Source organism: Pinus tabuliformis, chromosome Q (genome assembly GCF_031772625.1).
Source record: "Pinus tabuliformis cultivar Carrire ecotype Pingquan chromosome Q, CPIR1, whole genome shotgun sequence".
Lineage (NCBI taxonomy): Eukaryota > Viridiplantae > Streptophyta > Pinopsida > Pinales > Pinaceae > Pinus > Pinus tabuliformis.
The window spans coordinates 1,153,170,256-1,153,177,114 of NC_142296.1; the positions used below are offsets into that span (position 1 = coordinate 1,153,170,256).

Below are 6,859 nucleotides of genomic sequence, written 5' to 3' on the forward strand. Positions count from 1 at the left end.
ATATAGATAAATATAATAATAATAACAATAAATAAATAAATCAAAATAGTTTAAATTTTTACATTTTACATTTTAAAAAAATAAATATTTTTATTTATTTATTTTTCACTTAAAAAATGTATAAAATCCCTTATCTCATATATATATATATGAACCACAGTATAATATATATATATATATATATATATATATATATATTATACTGTGGTTTACGGACACCGTGGTCAACGGGTGGCGCTACGTCCACAAAAATATCTAGGTTGATTGACCCCAAGGGAATCTAGCACTACGGCCTACTAGCAAGGCCTAACCCCAAGGGCTTCGGGGAGAATGGACCCTGTGACCTTCCGATGGTGAGACACTGATTTTGACCAACTAAGCTAACCCTTGGAGCTAAATTTGGACCATTTCTCGATTTGTGCATGTCATCCTTGCAGAGGGGCCATGGTAATCTTTTCTGTATCGTTCCAATTTTATCAAATGTCTCCAAAAAACCATCATATATATATATAAAATAAATAAACAAACTAGGATAACTATAAAGTTTTAGTATTATAAAAAGTTTAGTTGTGATTAGGTGCCCTCGTTAATAATTGAAGTAGGCCATTCATATTGATGTGATTATTCTTACAAACGATTAATAAAATAAAAACCTAATGATAGCTTCTTGAGCATGAGTTGCGAGATGGACGTGCTTTCATTATAATATTCCAAATTAAAATAATTAAGTGTGGCACTTAACATCACTACATAATTGACACCTCCCATTTCAGAATGACAACCATGTATTATTTCAGAATGACACCTCCCATTTCAGAATGACAACCATGTATTATTTCAGAATGACAACTATGTATCATATAGTATCTGGAAATGGCATTTTGTTAGTAAAGTTATTTTTCAATTAAATATATTTCTTCTTCTTTTTTAAAAAATATAATCATAAGTGTTTGAATTGTGGAAATAGATTCAACATTATTAAAAACTAAAAAATTTATCTGCATCCAAAATCCTGAAGTTTGAGAGTTATAATCTAAATTTCCTAAAAGTTATGCCAGATTTTAGCAAAAAAACATGTAGGATTTCCACTATTTTCCGGACTAATTTGTGGCTTCGGTATACTACTCTTTGTGGCTTCGGTACACTACTCGAATTATATCTGTAAGTTCGAGAGATTGAAATTATCATAACAATTTTAAAAAATTGATAGAGTTTAAAATTACTTTTAATATTTATAATAATTATCTTCTTTGAAATATTTTACAATTTAGTACAAGGGAGAGAGATATATGTAGTGTTATATTTAAAAATAATAAAATACATTTAGAGAGAAATTCTTCGGCGAAAATCACATGGAATACCTAGTCCAATACATTTAAAAATACATTGACAAATAAATGTAAAATAAATGTAAAATACATATACGTTGACAAATTAAAAATTACTAGTCCAACTTATTGAGGATATAGACTTTTTCCCTAGAATAAATGATATAATTTCAAGCTAGAATAAGATTTTTTGTTGTTTAAAGTACATTTTTGAATGCATAAATGGATTCAGCACCTCACAAACCTCTAGACACTCAAATTCTATTGATTAAACAACGCTAAAATTTGGTTAAAATTAACCAGAATAAATATCATGAAAAAAAGACTATTTCATCTATAACTTAGGCTATCCCATTAAAACACATTGATACTAAAAAAAACAATTTTAACCATAAATAAAATTGGTTTGTACTGTGTTCTAGCCTTTTACAATGTCAAAATTATAGTGAGCTCGGGAGGCTTCTCTCCAAGCTTTTTGAGCATAGGAATAAAATCTTAAATCAAAATAAATAATTTGTTTCTTTAGGTCCGATAGACCAATGCTTGGTCTTAGTGGACGTTAACCATCATCATCATCATCAAAATAGTTCAAATTTTACTTTAATTTAACATCAATTTTATATACATACATAAAGTAACTAAAAGTTAAAAAAAAAGGTAAAATTATTTTTAAATTTGAGTGATATATGTAATTTTTCACAACTTAATATGGAATTGAGAGATGACATGTAAAGTATGATGAATATTGCAATTCCTTTAATGTTGAATATAGATTTGACATGTAATATTTTAAAAAATATGAATAAAAAAAATAATTCAATGTGTGCTTATATAGAGATATTATATATAATGGATATATGTTTTGACTTAGTTAGCGGAGAACCCACAGTAAAAACCATTTTTCGTCAACGTTTCAAATCCCAAGAACTGTGGGTTCTCTGATAATTAAGTCAAAAGATATAAACCACAGATGTCTAAAATCCATAATCATTTCCCTATATGGAGGGGATATATGGAGTGAAATCATTTTACTCGAAAATTTTAGAGTGAAGATAACAAGAAGAGCTGCAAACCTTCATTTTCTTGGGATTTGAAACGTTGACGAAAAATGGTTTTTACAAGTCAAAAGATATAAACCACAGATGTCTAAATCCAAAATCATTTCCCTATACGGAGGGGATATATGGAGTGAAATCATTTTACTCGAAAAATTTAGAGTGAAGATAGCAATAAGAGCTGCAGACCTTCATTTTCTTGGGATTTGAAACACTGACGAAAAATGGTTTTTACTGTGGGTTTTCCTAACTAAGTCAAAAGATTTTCTTGGGATTTGAAACGTTGACGAAAAATGGTTTTTACTGTGGATTCTCCGGTAACTAAGTCAAAAGATATAAACCACAGATGTCTAAAATCCAGAATGGATATATGTTTTACTTCTAAATATGAGGAGAATTACATTGTCATATACATATAATTAGTGAAGATAAACAAATTCTTATAATTAAAACATTTTATTTGTGTTTTGTTGAAAACCATTATAGATCTATCTTAATATCTATAAGAATTGTAAAGAATTAATGTTTCGAGAAACAAATTTTTCCTCAAACTTTGTTTAAAAAAGAAAAATGCATCTTGAGAAATTTAATCTTTCAGATACCTAGTACATCTAAATTTTTATTAATAATAAATAAAATAAAAACAATAAATATATAATTTAAAATAATAATAATATAATAATATTTATTTAATAAAATTATATTATTATAATAAAATAATACATAAAATTAAATAGATATTAATTACAAATCAAACATCATATAAGTTATGATCCTAAAATTATAAAACATTAAATTTAATATAACCTAAAAATATATAGATTTTTATATACTTTGAAAATTCATAATAAAAAATACATTTTTTCCTACTATATTTTATGACATTTTGTTTACTACTCTATTTTATGATATTTTTATTAATTAAAATAAATTAAATAGATAATAATTACAAATCAAACATCATATAAATTTATGATCCTAAAATTATAAAACATTAAATTTAGTATAACGTAAAAATATATAGATCTTTATATACTTTGAAAAAACATAATAAAAATATTTTTTACTACTATATTTTATTATATTTTGTTTACTACTCTATTTTATGATAATTTTATTATTTTATTATATTTTGTTTACTACTCTATTTTATGATAATTTTATTAATTAATATTATGTTAATTTTTAAACATAATTCTTTTTCATATTTTAATAGGTTGATATTAAATAAATATTATTTCTCATTGCCTAAATAATGTGTTATAATTGTAATGGATAAGAATTGGAAATGAGAAAAAGGTATTTGTTATCGCTTTTCCATTATTGTAGCCCTTATCTTACTAATTTTCTCCCATAAAGTAAACGGTAGTCAGTGTTTTAGTGGTTTTTATTATAGTGAAACCATTATATATTCGAGAATCATTTGGAAGATGTACATGTTATAAATAACTTTATAATGTTGTTAGGATGACTAGTTGTGGGTATGATTTTGAAGTTTTTATGATAATAATTTTTGTGATTATTGGTTGAAAGATGTTATGATGACTAGTTGTGGGTATGTTTTTGAAGTTTTTATGATAATTATTTTTGTGATTATTGGTTGAAAGATGTTATGATGACTAGTTGTGGGTATGTTTTTGAAATTTTTATGATAATTATTTTTGTGATTATTGGTTGAAAGATGTTATGATGACTAGTTGTGGGTATGTTTTTGAAGTTTTTATGATAATTATTTTTGTGATTATTGGTTTAAAAATGGATTAGTATGGCACTTGTTTAGGCATCCCATCCATGAGAGTATGTTGATTTCTTGCATCTTTCATGTAAGTAAATGAATCTGCAAGGTTTTTTTGGTTAATTGTAATTAAATGGGTGGATTTAAATAAAATTTTAAGTGTAATTACACTAAGTTAAAATTATATAATTAAATTAAAATCCCTGTGAAAGAAAATGTATATATATATATAGATATAAATTATTTTATTTAAAAAACATATTTCTCATATATCTTATTACCATATATCCAAAATATTTTATTAAACATGCCCCACTAATTTTATTTTATAAAAACTTTTAAAATATATCTATTTTCTAAACCTTATGAAAATGATTTTAAAAACTTGCTCATATAAAATGGGTATGTCGTTTGGATGTTTTACATTTATAAATGGGTATCTCCCATTCTCAATTATATGAGATGGGTATGTGGTTTTGGATATTTTACGTTATAAATATTTAATTTTCAAATTGAGTAATGACATTTTTATTATTATTTTTAATTAAAAAAAATATAAATGAAATATTTTTAATTTTTCAAATGGAATAATAGATATTATTTCACAATTTAATATAACAAAGACATCATTAATTAATTATTTATATATTTATATATATATATATATATATATATATATATATATATATATATATATATATATATATAATATATATATATCATAAAAGTATTTATATTAAATATAAATATATATATATATATATATATAAAAGATATTTTATATGCATATTTAATATATAATAGATAATAATTAAAAATAACATGTTTATTTATAATTAAAAATATTATAAATGTGATATTCATATTAAAATATTTTTTCAATATAATTTTTTTTTTTTTTTCATACAGAAAGGACCATGATTTAAATTAGAATTAGTAAAATAATATAAATGTGAGAGTTTTTTTCCATCCAGCAAATATATGTTTTATTTTATTTATAGATTCTAAGCTGAAGGTCTATGGCTCTGCCTACTCAATTGTGTAGATTATTGTTTATAGATTATATTTCGTAAGAAATGCTTAGGCATAAATTTTTTTATATAAGAATGATAAATACAATTTATGTTCCATTAATCGATTATATGCTATGAGGGTTTGTGGTTGTGCTTAAAAAACTGATTAGATGAAGTTGTAGAATATACTTTGTAAGAAATGTTTAGCTATAAAGAAATTTTATATAACATAGATAAATATAATGTTTTCTCAAAACATCATCATGGGCCTAGTTGGAAGGAGGAAATGCTGGGCTTGTTTATTCAAGTCCATTACCTCAAGTATTGTTTCTTCATCCTTTTATTCCACATGAACAAGAGCCTTTATTACTAATGGTAATCATGATTTTGAATATGACTCATTCAATCCCTATGTCTGAGTTTGGTTTTTCTTTTGATATACTAAATTTTCCATTATAATTGAATTCCAAACACGGGTTGATATCCTAAATCATGAATTTTTAAAACAAAAAAAATGAAAATCATTTTCTTATAAATATAAATATCAAGAATAATCATAATTTAAGTTGGATGAGGATCTATTGATTTTTATTTTTATTTTTTAATTGAGGACCTAGATTGATTCTCAAGGGAATATGCTCAGTGTATTTCTAGTCTTAATGGTTATCAACAATTGCAGTGTATTAAAGAGTTTGTTAAGTTGTATTGACTTTTAATAAATTAAAAAAATTAGATTTGTGCCACGTGGCTTCGCCCACCAATTATTCCAATTCTAATAAGTTCCTCCATGATAAGTTCCTCATTATTATTTATAACATTCATCTATAATTCATAATTTATTTTTCTTAAGTTAAAGTTGACCCATAACCTTTTTATACATGGTTAATCAAGTAAATGTATGCATTAGTGAGCCATTCTTCCTATTTCAATAGTTTTTTTGTTATATTTATGAAGCCTTCTACTATATCAACTACATTAATATTTTTAATGTGGTTGTACTAGTAAATTTTGAGTGAATCTAATAATCTAAAAAAACTAGAGTATGTACCCTTACATAAATTTTAATAATCAAATTATAAATAACATAAGTTTACTATGAATAATTAAAATACACACACCTAAAAAAAAATTGATTTTCTAAATCTTCAATATTTTTTTAATTAAAATAAATTTATATCAATAATAAAACATAACTTATTATTTATTAAAAAAACAACTCAAACCTAATAAATATATAAATAAAACAAATTATAGCTAATATTTAATTGAATAAATTTATACCAATAATAAATCATAACCTATTGTTTATATAATAAAAACAACCAAAATATAAAAAATACAAATACAAATATAACATCAACACATTTTTTTATTAACATAAAATTATATCAATAATTAAACATTACTTATTATTTGCTTAACAAAAACACCTAAAACTTAACAAACAAGGGCTATATAGTAGCTAGCACCTTCCACTTAGCTTAAATATAACTTAATTAAACAAAAAAATAACAAATACAAAGATTTCACCACAAAAATAAAACAACTAACAAAATATTGTATTATTGAATATCATCACCAAAAAATTAAGAAATGTGATTAAGTAATATTGTTTATATTAACATACATATATCTATAAGTGTGTGTGTTTTATTTTTATTAATATATATAATTGTTTATAATTAAATTTATTAAAATATATTTTTAATATAATAATAAGTCACCTTA

The 6,859-nt window shown here is 23.3% G+C and overlaps 1 non-coding gene across 1 annotated transcript; it reads right to left on the reverse strand.

Moving 5' to 3' along the window:
• Window positions 1-393: 393 nt before the first annotated feature.
• LOC149223732 (U6 spliceosomal RNA) lies at window positions 394-495 on the reverse strand. Its single transcript, XR_016249791.1, has one exon. It is a non-coding gene; the product is annotated as a U6 spliceosomal RNA (small nuclear RNA).
• Between the last annotated feature and the right edge of the window lie 6,364 nt (window positions 496-6,859).